The following is a 20,312-nucleotide window of genomic DNA, read 5'->3' as shown; positions in this document are numbered from 1 at the left end:
AATATTAAACAAATCATGCAGCTTCAGCCGTTAAAAGTGTTATGTTTCTTGATTAACAACAGACTTTCAACATGTTTTTTTTTTTTTTTTTTTTTTTTTGTATTACTGTATAATACATTGTAATAACTGACTACACCTTGCGCCATAAGGCTTTATCGAATCCACCAGTGTATGCTCTCATTGTAAAGGTAGTTAGCATGTGCAGATAGAGACTGAAAGATTTGGGAATCGAATTCTGATTATAGAGCTGGTTTGATTTCTTATGTTTCGAAGCAATTTTATGAAGCGCTCGAGTTAAAATCAGCTAAAATCATGACAATTCAGGCTTTTTCGACTGGACCTTGTGCCTCTCCCGAGTAGGTCTTCAAGAAAGGAAGAAATTATCGCATTCCCCCGTGCATGCTATCGTAGTTTAAATGGGTAGCACATCCGCATGACATCTGGAAAATACGTTGTCCCAATCCTGGTTAAAGCATATTTGCTTTGTTTCCTTTGTTTCGTTGTATTTAAGGGTCTGTAGAACGTCCTCCAAAGAAAAATATAACCAAGCCGTACAGCTCTCTTACTGATCTAGCCCTTTCGCGCCGACTGTCACGTATACGTGCCAGCAACGAACACACTTATCTACCGGCCGACATGCAGGCGTGCCAGAGCATTGTTGCATTCTCTACCGACTGTCACGTATTTGTGCCAGTACCTTGGAACGTTTTTCAAACTATAATTTCTGCCACAAGATGGCACTGTATGCCCATATGGTTTCAGATACACGTACATTAGACTTTCTACTCGAAATGAGAGAAGCATGACTCACATACGCTTGTTTTTGATTATATAAACAAACGGGGAACTAAATGTTTCCGAATGGCGTGATTTATGACGTCTCTTTAAATCGCACTTTATTCGCACGTGGTAGTTGTTTATTGTAAGTAGAAGTTTTATATGCGCTAAAGCGTTGAGTATTTCGGTTTACAGTTCAGTTTTTAGAAAATAATTAGATCTTGTTAGACGTGAATTCTTTCTGTTTTTACCGTTTCAATGTCGAAGCGTCGAAAATGTTTAACAGAGTATGAAATAGCAGAAATGATGCAAAATATTTCAGATATTGATTCTGAAATTCTGATATTCTGATATTGATTCTGAAAGATTAACTGAAAGACATTTTCCAAAACTTTGCTCAGAAGAGACTGATAAGAAAATGAGACGACGATGCTTCGTTTGTTCACATTCCCGGAAAAATCCTCCAAAACGGCAAATGAGATATTACGAGTTCAAGGAATGTAACGTAGGACTGTGTGTAGATCTGTTTTAAAATTTTTCATACGAAAAGAGAATATTTAGTTTTCAGATGTATAATGTTAAAAGTCATAAAATGGTGAGTAATTAAAATAAAATGTGTAAAATATGCATTTAAACAAGAAATAAGGTAATTAAAGTATATATATAAAAAATATCTATAAAGCATAAGCCGTTTAAATACTCTATAGAGCATTATTAAATAATGCGTTGATACTTCGGAAATTTCATGGATTTAGGCTTAGTAGCAAAAAAGCCCCCGGCCCTGGAGAGACGCTCGCGGAAGACACTGCCGGCCTCCGCAATAAGCGCGCGTTTTCGCTACCCGGTTCGAAGGGGCTAGTTAGCAATGCAATCGGCAGACTATTTTAGAATGAGTGATAGAACCAGCTCACACGTAAGAAACGTTCTGTTATCATAATATGAGATTAAAAAGCGATTATTATCGCAGTATGAGTTACTATCTATTTTACATAATCTATTTTTACATAACGAAATCTATTTTTACATAACGAAAGCTTACACGAAGTATGAGTTACTTAAATCTCCAGGTCTCGTTTAAAATAAGAGAGTATAGTCTCGTTTAGTATGAGTTACTTAAATCTCCAGTAACTCGTTTAATTAATTTGGCAAACATCAATCGCTCAAGATAAATATAAAAACATGGCAAACAATAGCATAGCATAGCATTAGAAATAGTCACGTTAAGCTAAATTATCATTCCTGGGGGGGTAAAACTTTTATTTACAACAATAGGAATTCACTGATGCTTCTCGAGATGGCTTCAGTAAAATATAAAGCTTCAGAATAATCTGTAAATCGTATCTCAACGATTATTAGTACTATATCTCTTAAGGGATATCAGAAACCCCTATACAGACAATGTTCAATTGGTCATTTTCGATGTACCTTTTCTCAAAATCTGCTGTAGATACAAGCTTGAATTTTTTTTTTTTTTTTTTTTTTTTTTTTTGTAATTAAAGTAAACCTATCTAATTATACTGAAATGAGCTTTTGAAGGATTTTGAATTTTAGAGTAAATTACAGAATATTTTGTTAGGCATAGTAAAATTTAGCACTTTTTTCACACAAAAAAATTAATTTTTTTTTTCTAAGTTTATTACAAAAAGCTCATTTCAATAAATATTAGGGAACCTAATAAATAAGCCATGAAAAGTTTAGATACCTGTGAGCAGTTGTTCCTGAGAAAAGGTACATCGAGTATAAAAAAATCACGTTTGGAGAAAAACGCGTTTTTATGTAAAAATCCTCATTGATCAAAGCAGTCGATGATAAATTAAAACTAGATTTTTTTTACAGTTCTAATTTTCATAGAGATTAAAGAATGGTATTTTTAGAAAGATAAAAGTGTAGAGAATTTGAAAACGCAAAAATCCGAAATCACAATTTTTTTGAAGAATTTGGGGTTCCAACACCCCTTAAAATTTTAAATTGTATTTCCAAGAGGTATCGATATCATAGTAACAATTCGAGCTATAAAGACATTAAAGGATAAGAAAGTTGAATTCATTGTAGTTTCTTCCTTTACCAGTAAAGTTACACTTCTTTCTGTTCTCAGTACAAGGGCTCTGTACTTTAGCTTAAGGAAGTTCAAGTGCACACGTGAAGATTAATTAAATGGTAAAGCACCCAAAGGGCAGTTGTTTGGGAAAGATAAGATTCATACAGGATTTTCTGTGAGTAAATGACTCTTCTTTAAGTTACGCATGCGGAAACGCATGAAAATTTTCTTCGTGCACTCAAGCAATTTACAACCAACAGCCCATCCTAGGGCAGAAATTCTTAGCGCTGCGGTAAGATTTACTCACTATATAAACTACATTCATTCTTACTCACTATAGCAACACTCATTCATTCATTTATGCTCACTATATTATTCATTCACTGGCGAAGCTTAATGCACTTAGAAACGCTTAGTGCTGCATAACATTCATTCACTATGAATTACATTCATTCATTCTTACTCGCTATAACTACATTCATTCATACTCACTATAATATTCATTCACTGATGGAACTTAGAGCAGATAAAAACTCTTAGTGTTGCATAACAATCAGTCGCTATTGTTTAGTTTATTTCATTACGGTAAAGCAATCAAGGGTTATCTGCCTATAGGGAAGGATTCCTTGGCGGAAGACTTTCTAAGGGAAACTCGCCCGTAGACATGTTACAAATGGGAAAAATTCCAAAAACGGCCTTGCAGCTAGCCCGATCCACGGAACTCTAACCCCGCACGAACTATGGGGTGCTCAGCGATTTTACCGCTCGGCCTCTGGTGAACTCATTCTTTCATTGGCTATAAACTTATAATGTTGCGAGGCCCCAACTGATCAGCAACAGTAGTAATGACTGCTATAAACTGTAAATTACACAAACTCGTAAGAAGGGTTTTAATCCCTTTTTTATTCCACTTTCAAAATACAGCTGCGTTCACTTGACGCTCACAAACTACGCCGATCCGGCGGTTTAACAAAATAGACAAAAATGCAACTAAAAATAAATGACAGGATGAATAAATAACAAAATCAATACCTACGAGGCTCTATAATCATAACTAACTTAACCGCGTTCTAAGATACAGCTGAGATTCAGCAAACTTTCTGATTAAGGAGTTGAAAGATTCAACGAACTGCCGAAATACGCACACAGGCCAAAACGCGCGGTTCTTAAATTTCTACCTAGCAACCTTCATGCTCGTGATTCAAGAAGCACACTTACAATCTCGTTTTCCTTCTATTTAAACTCAATTTACTTCTGCTAAAATTTGAATACTTTGCGCGTTCTACTAAAATTTACATACTCTGGCATTGGCAATTCTAGGGAAAAGTAAAGGCTTGACAGGAAAGATAGCTTAAAACAGATGTTAGTTAAAATAAATATAAACCCTACAAACTATATTCATTCATTCTTACTAAACTACAACTACATTCAATCTTTCATTCATACTCACTATAATATTCATTCATTAGTGGAAATTAATGCACATTTTGTGTGTGGGGGGGGGAGGGTGTCGTTATGTAAAATAAGCAATAACAAAATACATATTAGATCTTTCTTTTCAAATATGTTTTAATTAATGCATGTTTGTTCAACAGGTTTTAGTTCTGCACAATAGTCACTTCCAGCCTTTCTTTCTTGACTCAGGCCCACCATGCATGATAATTTAAAAATGGCTGATCGTCCATACTTGAAATTTGATGGAATTCTTTATATGGGCACTATTTTCTAACTGAACCAAAAATCTTATGAATATTTTAATACTAAAAAAAATTATGCAAGAAAGCATTACAGATTTTGTTAATAAAGTATATTTTATAAACTCAACTTCAAATAAAATAAAAATTTAACATGAAATTCTTAGAATTTTTGGTTCACGGTAGTTTCCAAGTGTTATTAAAGCTATCTATTAAATATGGAGTTAAATTATGCAGCAGAATGTTTTAAATTGTGCGCGCAAAGTGGAAACATGACGAAAACTTTTGTCACAAAGCGGATTCAATTATAAAAATATTTGTGGCAACACAAACTTTCTGATTTTTATTTCAGAAAGCAGCTATATTATGTTGTCAGCTCTAAAGAGTTGGAAGTAATTGCTTTGAAAATAAATAAGTTATCCCAATTCTTGCAACAGTCACATATTCGAAAATCTTATGGGTTTTAAGGTGTATGAGTCCCATTAAGATAAGGAAACATCTGTAGGCATTGTACAAGCAAGAAATCGAAATTAAAATCGCTCGCCCTACAGAACGAATGCTCTGCAGATGTGATACAAAAGAATTACTACACATCTTAATATCGATTTATAATTTAATTGCGAAATACCTTAATATCGATTTCAGCTGTAGTTTTACAAATAATATAAATAAAAATAATTTTTATGGGCACAAATAAAAACTAAAATAAGCTAGCTACATATATGTACAAGGTACAATTTTTTATCAGTGTCTTGTTATTTTCGCAGTTACAGTCAAAAATTTCGGAACAGCAATGAATTAATTAACGAAATTAAAATTTCTTATTTTTAAAATATTTACCTCCTTCAGAATTTGTTGGCTTTCTCTTTGTAACAATACCTACAACTGTTTTTCGGGGATATATCCGTTTCATTGTAATATGAATATTTATTCGTAAACTAATGGTTGAAGACAAAACCGTCTCGCATTTGTAACATTGAGAACGTAATAGAATTCATTCTACTTACCACACTTAACCTGGACGCATGAGGTCCACTATATCTTGGTTTCAAAATTTTGACCGCTTGAGAAGAACTTGGGAACTGCCAGAAAATATCTAAAAGATAAAAACAATACTATAATTACTCGCATAAAATATTTTAATACTGAAATAATTTACTGAAAGAATTGAATATTTCTACCACTGCATTTATTTTGTTTATTTAATTACCGCAAAGCACTCAAGGGCAATCTGCCGAATGGGAGGACTTTCTAAGGGAAAGTCTTGAACACGTTACACATTCAGAAAACCACAGAAACGCCCAAGCAGCCAGCCTTTTGGCTTGCATACGAACCTTGGACCGAACTGCCAGTGTTCAGCGACTGGCAGTTCGGTCCAAGGTTTAGCCGCTGGTGGGCGCATCTTCATTGATAATTCACTAAAATCATCTAGATACAAAATTTACAATGTCAATTAAATATTTTGCACAAAGAAACACCCTATTTTCTATCCTACAAATAGCATAACAATAACCAGACTAGAAAAGTATCTTAAAAGTCCAGATTATTCTGTGTAATATCAGTTACATTTCTTTGCAGATATCCTTACATTTCAAACTAGTATATTATTATATAAAATTATGTATATTATTTATGCCAAACAAGTATAAAGTCAGTTGCTGCTTTAGAGGTGTTAGAGCAAAAAAACTGTTTTCTTTATTGCAAAAACGCGGCCTGCATTTTAATTAAATTAATATTAATACCAGAAATTATTTTAAATATTAAATATCAATCCCGATTTGTGTATTAAGGCGTTTTATAAAACTTTGATCAAATCCGTTTGGGAGCAGTTGTGTCCAGCGAGTCCAAAATTTTTATCTTCACTTGTATTTTGTAAGTGCTAAAGAAACTTCAATAGTTTTTACTTCCTTGTGCGAAGTAAAAATGAAGTATTGTAATCGCGAAAAGTTACAGGCAGCATATTTCAACGAAAATATCCATTTTGACCCCTGTCGAATGCAATTTAACGATGTGTTTGCGTGATATCTGTACGTAAGGACAGAATAAAATACTCTTTTCCTTCAAAAAAATTATAAAACAGCTTTAAAATTAATTCTGAAGAGAATTTTTCGTGACGTCTGTACGAACGTATGTATGCGTACGTAACTCGCATAACTCAAAAACGAGTAGCCACAGAACGTTGAAATTTTGTATATAGGTTATCAGGTTCAATGTTTCTTCTTACCTTCTTCGGAAACATACAATGACCTGACTAGAACAGAGAGCTTACTAAAGCTATGTTCACTAATTGTAGTAAGTAGACAGGATACAGACGAAGGGTATACAAAACCCTTTATTTTTCTTTATATACAATGACTTCCGTACTTCGGAATACAATGACCCTCCACTCGGGGTCTAACGTAAAAGATATCAAAATAAAACTAAACTCTAATTTAACTTTAGAATAAGATTGGCCTTATAATAACAGGAAGCGTATGTAGCACAGAGACTGTGAACACTACAATACGTTTAATTTATCAAGAGGATTAAAACCTCTGGCCTGGAAGGCAAATAGCAACTGCGTAACTTCTAAGGTAAGCGGCCTGCTTCGAACTCACTGCTTCCTCTCTTCTGCTTGGCAAAAAGGCCACACTTAAATACTTGGCGTTCGCCAGACAACTTTGCATAAACTCCTTTACGCTTATAATTCTGGCCGGAAGTAGAAAATAAGAAGTGATAGTAAAGATTTAAAATAAAATAAACGTTAGTAAAACTTAAGATCCTTACAAGGTCTGCTATAACATGTAGATGAGCACCTCGCATTTTGGTTGCAATCGGCCGCACCAAACGTATATAAATATATTTATATATATATCCACTCTGTTACCCGGCTCAGTGATCTCAGTTTCTTTGCTCTTATATGTTTGTAAATTGTGCATTTTTTGCTTTAAAAATGATTGAATTATGTTGTTCTTACCTTCCGATTAAGATTTTCATGCCTTTAGTAAATCTGTATGCAATATGTTTAGATTTATCAACAATTTTAAAGTTGTTTAAGTGCCGCTAAGCCTAATAACGTTTTTGATGGCGGCCATTGCTTGTTTATATTTGAAACAGCAGAATAGTGGATTTGTTGTCAGTCTAGAGAAACTTAGCTTCGCAACAACAAAGATAACGCCTTCATTTATTATTGCGAATTAAATCATGCTTAATTATCTCTGGAATTTTTTCGAGGAAATAAGTTTTTAAGATTTACTTCGTAATTTTTAATACAGTTATTTTGAGTTTTTATTTAATTTTTGCCTTGTCGCGAAGGGAGAACTGAATTAATTGAATGAAAAATACTCAATAGTTTGTGAAAAACAGTTTCTTTTTTTGTTTTGTTTGCTTAATTTCTTTTATTCATCGTTCTAGCTTTATTATATAGTATTTGAATGGAACATGTGGCAACGATTAGATAATTCTTTAAATAATATAAATTTTGTGCGTTCTGAGTTATAATATGAACGAAATATAATACTCTTAAGTGAACCTAGCGCCAGAGTTTCGCTATGGTAAATAAATAAAGTGAAGTTTTAAAGAATGCATTTATTCTATTGTGGTCTATGCGAAGTAGATTTAATTCAATCCAATAAGTTTAAATGAAATGCAAGAAAAATGCGTATAACTTAATATTCCGTACAAGGAAGTCATGTGGTGTACACATCAGATTTTTTTATAGATATAAATTATGTTATAGGGCAGAATCTGTGACGATTAGAATAATGAGCATTACCGGGAAAATCGGCATACATCATGTGCAAGAAGAATAGCATTCGAACTATTCGAAGCCGATAAATATATACCGGAGAATAAATAAATTGGCGCCAACTTGGCGAAGTAGTGAAAAGAAAGAGAAAGTCTTGAAAAAAAAAAGGAAAAAGAGAGTCGCGTTCCGAGCTTTCTAGAGAATGTGGCAATTGAAAAATTGCCACAGTCTCGACCTACTATAGTAGATTGCCGGAATGCTATTTCTTGACAAAAGCTTTCTCGGGAAGTTACGTTGCCGGAACTGTCCGGCCCACTCGCATGCCACATAAGTCACACCAAGTCCGGCACTGACTGAGTAAAGTTTGTAGAGAAGGATTTTTTACAAGCTGCGTGAAGGAATAAAAAAGAAACGTTTAGTTTTTTTTATTATTTGATTTTTTTTCCTCTTTTTATTTTTTATCCGTTACTTGAAAGCGTGTTAAAGGAAATATCGTAGTTTGTTTAGAGTGCGAACAAATTTCCTAGAAAATAAATGTTGTATATCCTCAAACTCAGATTGCATCCGGGCCAAATGAATGATCTAAAAATAGCTAACAGGCCAAATTCTCCCCCCCCCCTAGTAAAAGGAAAAAAAAAAGAGTTTATTTTTCATTACATTTTGAGGTTGGCGTTTGCAAGAAAATTCTGATAGGTATATTATGTAACTGAGATATTATGTATTATTTATATTATGTAACTGAGATATTATGTATTATTTATATTATGTAACTGAGACATTATGCATTATTTATATTATGTAACTGAGACATTATGTATTATTTATTTTATGTAACTGAGACATTATGTATTATTTATATTATGTAACTGAGATATTATGTATTATTTATATTATGTAACTGAGATATTATGTATTATTTATATTATGTAACTGAGACATTATGCATTATTTATATTATGTAACTGAGACATTATGTATTACTTATTTTATGTAACTGAGACATTATGTATTATTTATATTATGTAACTGAGACTAGCAATTTTGACTGACTTTTATGTCAAACAATTCTAATATATTGAATAAACCACTAAATTTCATATATTTATCTAAAAAAATCCGAAAGATTTCCAAGTGAGAGAAAACTGAAGTAACGACAACCTATTCTCTTTCTTTTTGTTATTACATCTTTCTTTAGCAGAAAACATATGTATATTTATATGCACATAATTAATTCGCTAATTTCTTGCTAAAAGTTTTGACTACAAAACCTGATGGGTTTCGATTTTGTAACTTTATTGGGTATTTTATCCTTTTTTTCTGCATACCTTCGTGGTGTAATGGTAGCACACTCGGTGCGTATTCGAGAGTTCCAGCACATTCGAGAGTTTCAGTAACAAAATAACTTAACAGACTCTGCAGTGGCTCCCGAACATAAAGGTGGTGGATGATGATTCTTCACCCCGGGATTTAACGATTGGGTCCCTTAATCCCAAGTCGTCCTTTAAAAGGTGATATATTGTTTTCATATGATATATTTTATCTCCTTTCAGCACGCTTTCGTGGTGTAACGGAAGCACACTCGGCGCGTATTCGAGAGGCTCTGGTTCTTGTCCCGGCGATGGCACTGCTCATTTTTCTCGTCTCCAACATCATTATAGCTTAATGACTCTGCAACCTTACAGAAGAATTACTAAACACATCCTCATCATCTCGGATACTTTTTCAGACGTATTAATTTTCAACAGCTGAAAAATAAGACTGTTCACGTTTAACCCCTTCGAGCCGGGTAGCGAAAACGCGCGCTTATCGCGGAGGCCGGCAGTGTCTTCCGCGAGCGTCTCTCCAGGGCCGGGAGCTTTTTTGCTACTAAGCCTAAATCCATGAAATTTCCGAAGTATCAACGCATTGTTTAATAATGCTCTATAGAGTATTTAAACGGCTTATGCTTTATAGATATTTTTATATATATACTTTAATTACCTTATTTCTTGTTTAAATGCATATTTTACACATTTTATTTTAATTACTCACCATTTTATGACTTTTAACATTATACATCTGAAAACTAAATATATTACTTAAAATTCTCTTTTCGTATGAAAAATTTTAAAACAGGGATCTACACACAGTCCTACGTTACATTCCTTGAACTCGTAATAACTCATTTGCCGTTCTGGAGGATTTCTCCGGGAATGTGAACAAACGAAGCATCGTCGTCTCATTTTCCTATCAGTCTCTTCCGAACAAAGTTTTGGAAAATGTCTTTCAGTTAATCTTTCGGAATCAATATCAGAATATCAGAATTTCAGAATCAATATCTGAAAGATTTTGCATCATTTCTGCTATTTCATGCTCTGTTAAACATTTTCGACGCTTCGACATTGAAACGGTAAAAACAGAAAGAATTCACGTCTAACAAGATCTAATTATTTTCTAAAAACTGAACTGCAAACCGAAATACCCAACGCTTTAGAGCAAATATAACTTCTCTACTTACAGTAAACAACTACCACGTGCGAATAAAGTGCGATTTAAAGAGACGTCATAAATCACGCCATTGGGAAACATTTATTTCCCCGTTTGTTTATATAATCAAAAACACGTGTATGTGAGTCATGCTTCTCTCATTTCGAGTAGAAAGTCTAATTTACATGTATCTGAAACCATATGGACATACAGTGCCATCTTGTGGCAGAAATTATAGTTTGAAAAACGTTCCAAGGTACTGGCACAAATACGTAACAGTCGGTAGAGAATGCAAGAATGCTCTGGCACGCCTGCGTGTCGGCCGGTAGATAAGTGTGTTCGTTGCTGGCACGTATACGTGACAGTCGGCGCGAAGGGGTTAAATGTACTTCCAAAACAACGCGATTATTCTTACTATAAAAAAAAAGTTTAACTCTTTTGACATGTCTTCCCAAGAAATCAATCATATCTGTATGTTCGGATATTTGAATACGATTTATATCACAAAGTAAATTTGAGATCCACCAGCGCTCGAGCGGTAAAGTCCTTGAACACTGGTAGTTAGGTCCGAGGTTCAAATCCAGCGAAACGGCTGGCTGCTTAAACGTTTCCGTGGTTTTTATCATGTGTAACGTGTTAATACGAGCCAGGTTTCGATAGAAAGTCTTCCGCAAAGGCATCCCGTGTAGTGCCTTAGAGCGGAACACCTAAATAATAAAGAGTAAATTAATTAGTTCCATTTGCAGATCTTCCGCAGCATTTGCTCAGATTTGTTTTTTAATCATACTGAATTGGTCTCCTTTAAATCTTAAACCTTTCTTCAAAACTTTATCATAATAATATTAATTACTAATTTACGAGCAATGGAATAGCGGGTCGCATGAAAATGATTCGGGGGACGCATACGGTCCGAGGAAAGACGGTTTGGGATCATTGTTGTACACTAACAAATAACTGCAATTAATTATCCTAAAACTGTTACTACAGCACCACACAATAACTAATTGTTACACCATGTGGAGTCATTAGGTTATTTTGAAACAGGAGACATGAAAAATGAGCAATACCGTAGCCGGAACTCAAACCTGCACCTGTCGAATACACGCCGACTGTGCTACCGTTACACCACGAAGGCATGCTGAAAGGACGGAGAAGATACCTTATAATCCACAGGAGCTTAATAATTAAAAACTAAAAACTCAGTGGCGTAACAGCCCTAATGGGCCAAGGCCTACAGTGCTCGAAATCTGCTTTCTTGACCGTGGGCACGGGGTGCGTAAGCATATACCCTGAACAAGTGGTCAACTTGTTGCAGGACTACCCAGTGTTTAATCCCCAAGCGATCTTGGTACTCATTTTATCGACCCAAATGATGGAGGGCTGAGTTGACCTTGCCTAGCCCGGGAATCGAAACCTTAACAATTAGTTATATAATTTTATTGTCCTTAATGAAAGATAATTTAAAAATCACGTATTTGCATCATTTCAAACAAAATAGAAAAATAGTAATAAAAGTATATTTTTGTTATTCTCCAAAATTTTATTTATAGAATATACACATGCTTATAAAATTCGAAGTATCCCCACAACACGTTTTCACTATTTTTACAATCATGTGTGTCTGTGAATCTGTTTGTGTAATTGACAATTTTTTCATCCACGATAAATATGTCTTTTTGTCCACGGTAAATGTGTCGGCATACGCCTATGTTTTTCGTCCACGGTAACTCTTATATGTAACTTCCGAAAATTTCTGTTTTCCATATTTAAATTTTCTGCGTTCGCAAAAAGAGTTAATTAGATTTTGTTTAAAATTGGACAACTGGAAGTAGTACTTTACTTGAAGCCCATAACAATTTTTAATAGGTAGCCGGAAGACGTATTTTAATGAAAGCTACATTAAAATGTAATCTAAAACTGTCCAGTTTTCAGAATGTTAAGACATAATCAATGGAAACAACAAACTAGATTTGGGCTAAAATTAATAAACCAGAAGCGGTATTTTACTTGAAGCTATGAACAGATTTTTCATGAAAAAATAGATTTTGACATAATTTTGCTTTCGAAAATTAACGAACATTGTTTGCTTACACTTAAATGTCGCGGATATGGACGTATACATGTAGATAAAAATGAATTTATATTTGTTGATGCTATAGAAATTACATAGAAGAAAATTAAATTATAGTATTCGCTTTAAATTATTTATTTTAAATATATTATAAACACTGTAATGTCTGATACCTCCCTCCCCTGGTATTTTACTTGAAGCTATGAACAGATTTTTCATGAAAAAATAGATTTTGACATAATTTTACTTTCGAAAATTAACGAACATTGTTTGCTTACACTTAAATGTCGCGGGTATGTACGTATATATGTAGATCAAAATGAATTTATATTTGTTGATGCTATAGAAATTACATAGAAGAAAATTAAATTATAGTATTCGCTTTAAATTATTTATTTTAAATATATTATAAACACTGTAATGTCTGATACCTCCCTCCCCTGCTATTTTACTTGAAGCTATGAACAGATTTTTCATGAAAAAATAGATTTTGACATAATTTTACTTTCGAAAATTAACGAACATTGTTTGCTTACACTTAAATGTCGCGGATATGGACGTATACATGTAGATCAAAATGAATTTATATTTGTTGATGCTATAGAAATTACATAGAAGAAAATTAAATTATAGTATTCGCTTTAAATTATTTATTTTAAATATATTATAAACACTGTAATGTCACATACCTCCCTCCCCCTGGTATTCGAAGGAAAATGTTTGTAGAACTCCCTCTGGCGATTGATTGCAGCAGGGGAGAGTCAGTTAGGGTTTGGACAGCGTCGGAGGTGACTGCACGATTACCACAGGCGTGCACTCACCGTATATCTTAATAGGACTACACGATAATATGCAGGCGTCTACTCTCCAATTGACTTTAATTACTGTTAATCTTATGTAAATATTTTGTAATCTACTTAATACATCTTATATATATATAAATAAAATAATGTGTGAGAAGAAAGAAGTCTCATTATTAACACCACGGTTTAACACGGATTAACACCACGGATAACAGCAAATTGAAGAACCTTTCAAAAACAATCATCACAAACACAATATTTTCTTTAATTAAAAACCCTTAAATTATATGTTATCCAAATGCCCGATAAAATATAGTTTTTAATTAAAAAATAAAGGATAAAACATTTGATTGTTATTATGAATTTAGAAAAACCAGCTTTTACACAAGGCCAATTATACCTAATAAAACACTATACTTCTTATAATTATATCTAATGAAATGCTACAGAAGTTTGTATTACAAATATTTCTATTTATTGGAATAACAAATTAGATTTTATTTATAAACCATTAACAAGATGTAATATTTTACTTAAAGCTCGCTAACCCATGTACACAATATTGGTAATGTATTGCTATTTAAAACATGGAATTAGCGGAAGGTCAAGGTGGAAGACCACATCAAATTTTGTAAAATTATTCTAGATTTAAATCTGGTTACAGATTTTTCCATTAAATTATTTAATTAAAAATAATTTCCCGTTTATCAGTTTTATGAACTGATTGCTTACGCTGTCATTTAGAAATTTTATTTCGGTTCTACTTTGCTGTATTGAATTTGCTCTTAATTAGAGCAAATTTGATTTGATTTTGCTCTTAATTAGAGCAAATTCAATTCGCTAACCCATGTACACAATATTGGTAATGTATTGCTATTTAAAACATGGAATTAGCGGAAGGTCAAGGTGGAAGAACACATCAAATTTTGTAAAATTATTCTAGATTTAAATCTGGTTACAGATTTTTCCATTAAATTATTTAATTAAAAATAATTTCCCGTTTATCAGTTTTATGAACTGATTGTTTACGCTGTCATTTAGAAATTTTATTTCGGTTCTACTTTGCTGTATTGAATTTGCTCTTAATTAGAGCAAATTTGATTTGATTTTGCTCTTAATTAGAGCAAATTCAATTCGCTAACCCATGTACACAATATTGGTAATGTATTGCTATTTAAAACATGGAATTAGAACAAATTTTGGAAAATTATTCTAGATTTAAATCTGGTAACAGATTTTTCCATTAAATTATTTAATTAAAAATAATTTCCCGTTTATCAGTTTTATGAACTGATTGTTTACGCTGTCATTTAGAAATTTTATTTCGGTTCTACTTTGCTGTATTGAATTTGCTCTTTCAATACAGCAAAGTAGAGCTCTTTCAATACAGCAAAAAGCAAATTCAATACAGCAGAGTAGAACCGAATAACCCAATAACCGAAATAAAATTTCTAAATGACAGCGTAAACAATCAGTTCATAAAACTGATAAACGAGAAATTATTTTTAATTAAATAATTTAATGGAAAAATCTGTAACCAGATTTAAATCTAGAATAATTTTACAAGATTATTCTAGATTTAAATCTGGTTACAGATTATAATTTAATTAAAATTTATATATATGTATATATATGATGTACCAGCTTTTGTCCAGAATAAATAGATTGGTGAAGAATTATGGATGTAATCGTCGTAGCTTAAATTATCAGACGATAAGTTTAAAAAACATGATCCATTTATTATATTTCAGAAGAAAATAGCAGATACAAAAATTAAGATCTCCGGAGTAAATAAAAAAGAATTACTAATAACTTTTGTATTAAGTTTATTGCATCGTTACATTAAAGAAAAGGCCCCGATATTCCTTTGCGAGTCCTTTTATAGCATCTGGAAAGGCGGAGCTTCCTAAAAATGACGTCAGCCATTTAAATATTTTCAGAGCATTCGATAACTGTACGTGTAGAATAGGCGGGAAAAACAACTTGACTACGGGGCTGCGGATTTAATTCCACGTACTTTCAAATAAGAGAACGTCGCCATTAAAAATTAAAAGAACATACAGTTAGAAATTTAAGTGTATTCTCGACTATAGAATTTTATTATTACACACACACACATATATATATATATACATTATACTATATATTTAAGCTGTAATATTCATTTATAAAGTATCTAACCTCTGATAATGTTACGAATACTAATACTTAAACTTTCTTTTTAAGCGGAAGCTTTTAACGCAGCATGCTGTAAACACAGATATTCATTTTAGTACTGTAGATGCTGTAAACATCGTCCAATAAAACTCGTTTTTAAATTTAGAAAATGACTTTCTGTATCGATAATTTTGTGGGTACTGGTAGACAACAGGTGATGTTTTTACGTTGCTTAGAAAAATGATTTTTTATACTGAAAATTAGCACATGAAAAATTTGCTGAACCTGAATTTAATCCGACTCCAAAATTTTAAAACATAATTTAAAATTAAAAATAGTTATAACTCTTGGACAGATTCACTTTATGCTCCATATTTACGAGCAAACAATATTTAAAGCAGTATTAAAATAATTTAAGGGGACTCGTACACCTTAAACCCCTCATGGTCTTCCAATATGTGACTGTTGCAAGAATTGGGATATTTTATTTATTTTAAAAGCAATTACTTCGAACTTTTTACAGTTGACTACATAATATAGCTGCTTTGGAAACTAGTAACCAGAAAGTTTGTGTTGCCCCAAATATTTTTGTAATTTAATCCTCTTTGTGACAAAATATTTTGCCATGTTTCCACCTTGCGCGCATGATACTTTTAAAATGGCTAACGGTACATACTTCAAACTTGATGGAAGTCTTTATATGGGCACTCGTTTCTAACTGAACCAACAATCTGATGAATATTTTAATATTGAAAAATTTTATGGACGAAAACATTTACAAATTTTGTTAGTAAAATACATTTTATAAACTCAACACAAAATAAAATAAAAATTTAACATGAAAATTTTAGAATTTTAGGTTCACAGTAGTTTCCAAAAGTTATAAAAGCTATATATTAAATATGGAATTAAATTATGAAACAGAATATTTTAAACTGTGCGCGCAAGTTGGAAACATGACGAAAAATGTTGTCACAAAGTGGATTAAATTATAAAAATATTTGTGGCAACACAAACTTTCTGGTTACTAGTTTCCAAAGCAGCTATATGATGCAGTCAACTGTAAAACATTCGAAGTAATTGCTTTTAAAATAAATAAAATATCCCAATTCTTGCAACAGTCACATATTTGAAGACCATGAGGGGTTTAAGGTGTATGAGTCCCCTTAAAGACGAGAAACACGCTACCAACCGCAACAGACATTTGAACATATTTGAAATCACCTGGTCTATTTGATATTTGCAAAATCTCAGAAATATTTCCCAAACTAAAATAAAGTAATAGTGGAAGTGTTTTCCACCACAAAATTACTGCCCTTTTCATAGAGAACTCTATAATTTACTGCGGTTACAATAACTCCATCTACTCTCCTTTCTCCATAAAAACAGAGATTGAAGCCAACTGCCTCAGCACCAGAAGGGATGAAGCAGTAGAACAAAAAATAAAGAAAAAAAGGACACACTCCTTTGGAAAGAAAAAAGAACACCTTGGAAGTACCCCACGTGAGTTATGGGGCATGCGAACTACCCTGACACTGTTCCCCTTCCAATGTGTCTTCACTGCAGCGAAAGAAAGCTTTGTCAAGAAGCAACATTCCCACAATCAGTACGGATCGGGACCGATTTTTCTTCGCACTATTCCCCTTCTTCTCTGCCCCTCCCTGCGCACACCCCTTCCCTCGTTTTATCTACTAGACAAAATCGTCTCGCTTTTCGGATCAAGTGAACCGATTGGTAATGTATTGTGCCTTGACTGTTCGAGGTTTGACAGCGGGAGTTTCTTTCGGCGGCTTGGAATTAGAACCTAGTGCAAGATAAGTTGCTGATGTCTTCTGTATGAAAGACTGGATTGTACTATCTCTGTGAAACAGATATATTTTAATTTGTAACTGTTACAGTCTTTAAAGGAATGCGTGATAACTATGATAGATGGAGTTAGAACCTCATGTAAAATAACTTGCTCGTGTCTGTTGTATGAAAGGAACCTGGTGAAGTCGCTTCTGTCTTGTGTATGAAAGACTGGATTGTACCGTCTCGATGAAACATATATATTTTTATTTGTAACTGTCATAGTCTTTAAAGGAATGCGTGATAACTATAGATGAAGTTAGAATCTCGTGCAAAAAAAGTTGCTTGTGTCTTCTGTATGAAATATCCGATTGTACCTTCTCTGTAAAACAGGTTTTTAATCTGTGACTGTTACAGTCTTTAAAGGAATGCGTAATAACTATGATAGATGGAGTTAGAATCTCGTGCAAAATAAGTTGCTTATGTCTACTGTATTAAATATCAAATTGTACCTTCTCGGTAAGTTTGTTATTTTCAAAATCCAATGGAAAGGCTAGGAAAACCCAAATTTCAAATTGTGAACTCGGAGATTCGAGGTGCGAACAAATGTCATTCATAATTCTTTTCCGGTAACGATATAACTTTCAACTAAAAAAAGATTGTAAGGCTTGGAAATGTGAAGTATTCTCTCTGTTACACATCTAACCAGCAAAGAGTGTCCTCTCATACTCCCTTAATTTCTCATAGGCGCTGAGAACCGTCAAAAAGGTAACCTTTTTATTATTTTTTTTTAATCTACACTGAGATTTACTTCGTTTAGTTCACTGAGCTTTGGGAACAATACTCCAGTGTACTTAGTCACATTTTGTCATCAGCAAGAAATGATTCAAAATCTTGTTAATTTTTTTACAAATAATAGGATGTTTTTCAAATCTAGGAGGACCACAGTTTAAGAAAAGCTGTGTTAAATAATTAGCTGTAATTATAATCTGGTGCAACATGATTGCTTATGCTCTCCATATGAAAGAATGGATTGTGCCATCTGCGCCAATCGAGTCTATCTTTACTACTAACTATTACATTCTTTAAACTAATGCGGTAAATAATTGGTTCAAATTTATATTTTTTTTAAGATACGTTGATTGTGGTCTGCATATAAAGATGCGCATTGCATTCCCTGGGGAAAACAAGTGTGTCTTATTTGTAATCGTGTCTCAAGTAACAGTTGTTAGTACTATCTTCCTTTCGAAATTTTAAACTGCATTTCCAAGAGATAGACAGCTTACCAGCGGCTGAGGAATGAAATCCCTGAATTCTGGTAGATCGGACCTAGCTTCGATTTCAGGATGCAGGACGTTTTCGTGGTTTTCCCCATGTGTAATATGTATACCAGCCACTTTCACTTAGAGAGTCCTTCACATAGGCATCTCTTCCCTTAGGCAGACAGCCCTAGTGTGCTATCTGTAATCAAACCAAATCAGGTACTGCCACTGCTACAAAAATAGGATCTTAAATTTATCATTCATATGGCTTCGTGAATGATTAATTTTCCGTATTCCATAGAGGGTTAAATCTTTAATTTTGGCTTTCAAACTTCATTCGTTTGTAACAAAATAAAGCAGATAAAAACAAAAAACAAAAAGTCAGACAAAAAAGTAATCTTAGACTGACGTAGAACCGAGGGAGTTTCATTAAAAGTCTTAAGTAAATTAAGTAGCTTATAAGATAATTCTCCCGCCTTCTTAGCATGCTTTCGTGATGTAGTGGTCAGCACGCTCGACGCGTATTCGAGAGGTCCGCGGTTCGAGTTCCGGCGAGAGCATTGCTCATTTTTGACGTTTCCTGTTGCGAAATAAACTAATGCCTCTATAGAGGCGCCCGAACTAAAAGGGTGGTGGGTGATGATTCTCCACTACCAGGATTTGGCGATTGGGTCCTCTAAAAACCCCAGTCGCCCTTTAAAAAGGGGAGTATGTAAGGTATTTCTCCCGTTTTCCTAGCGTGCCTTCCTGGTGTAGTGGTTCTGCACGCTGGGCCGGTATTCCAGAGGTCCATGGATCGATTCCCGGCGAAGGCGGTTGCTAATTTTTCAGTCTCTCTAATGCGTATTGCCGTACGCAAGCTACAGTATTAATGCACTTTTAGGATAGATAAGTAAATCGAACATAATTTTCGTACGAAACACGTCTAGAGATTAGAAAGCTATTAATTCATGTTGTAGAACATAACGCAACTTATTGTGCAACATCATTTTATCAGTTATAAAGTACGCAACTATGGAAAGCGAAAATACCTTAAAGCTATTTACTTGAAATCTTCATTCGCCGAGTAAAAAACAACTAAGATTAGTGTTAATAGTCTCCTTCCTTCTGAATTTAATGAATGAAAAGTATGATATTAGAACATTATTATACCTTCTTACGAAGCAATAATCATTCTGCATAAGCATTTAGAAGCTTTTCATATCGAAATAACAATTATGCATTAAGAATTACACAACGAGAAACCACTTTGACGTTAAGAGTATCTCATCAAGAGTTACCACAACAGGAAAATATATTCACATCAACAGTTATGCGACGTTAAAATATTTCGGAACAAAAGATATTGTTATATATAATACATACTAACATTGTTATATATAATACATCTAAGTTTCTTAAGCTACTTGAAATCATCTCTTGTATAATGGAAAACGAACTTAAATTAGTTTCATAACTTCCCCACGTTTTTGATTTAGTCGATGGAAAGTCTGGCATGTCAACATTATTAAGCATTTCTACGAAGCATT

The 20,312-nt window shown here is 33.4% G+C and overlaps 1 protein-coding gene across 2 annotated transcripts in view; it reads right to left on the bottom strand.

The window, feature by feature from the left end:
- LOC118184528 (LIM domain only protein 3-like) overlaps positions 1–20,312 on the bottom strand; it is a 428,883-nt gene that overhangs the window by 284,941 nt on the left and 123,630 nt on the right. For both annotated transcript variants that reach the window (XM_085822807.1, XM_035354215.2), the window contains exon 2: positions 5,517–5,605. The gene's annotated coding sequence lies outside the window, so the exon portion shown is untranslated. The remainder of the gene's footprint in view (positions 1–5,516; positions 5,606–20,312) is intronic.

Source organism: Stegodyphus dumicola, chromosome 8 (assembly GCF_044657685.1).
Source record: "Stegodyphus dumicola isolate Sdum_Otavi_A_Nest chromosome 8, ASM4465768v1".
NCBI lineage: Eukaryota > Metazoa > Arthropoda > Arachnida > Araneae > Eresidae > Stegodyphus > Stegodyphus dumicola.
This window is presented reverse-complemented; position numbering and strand designations above follow the sequence as displayed.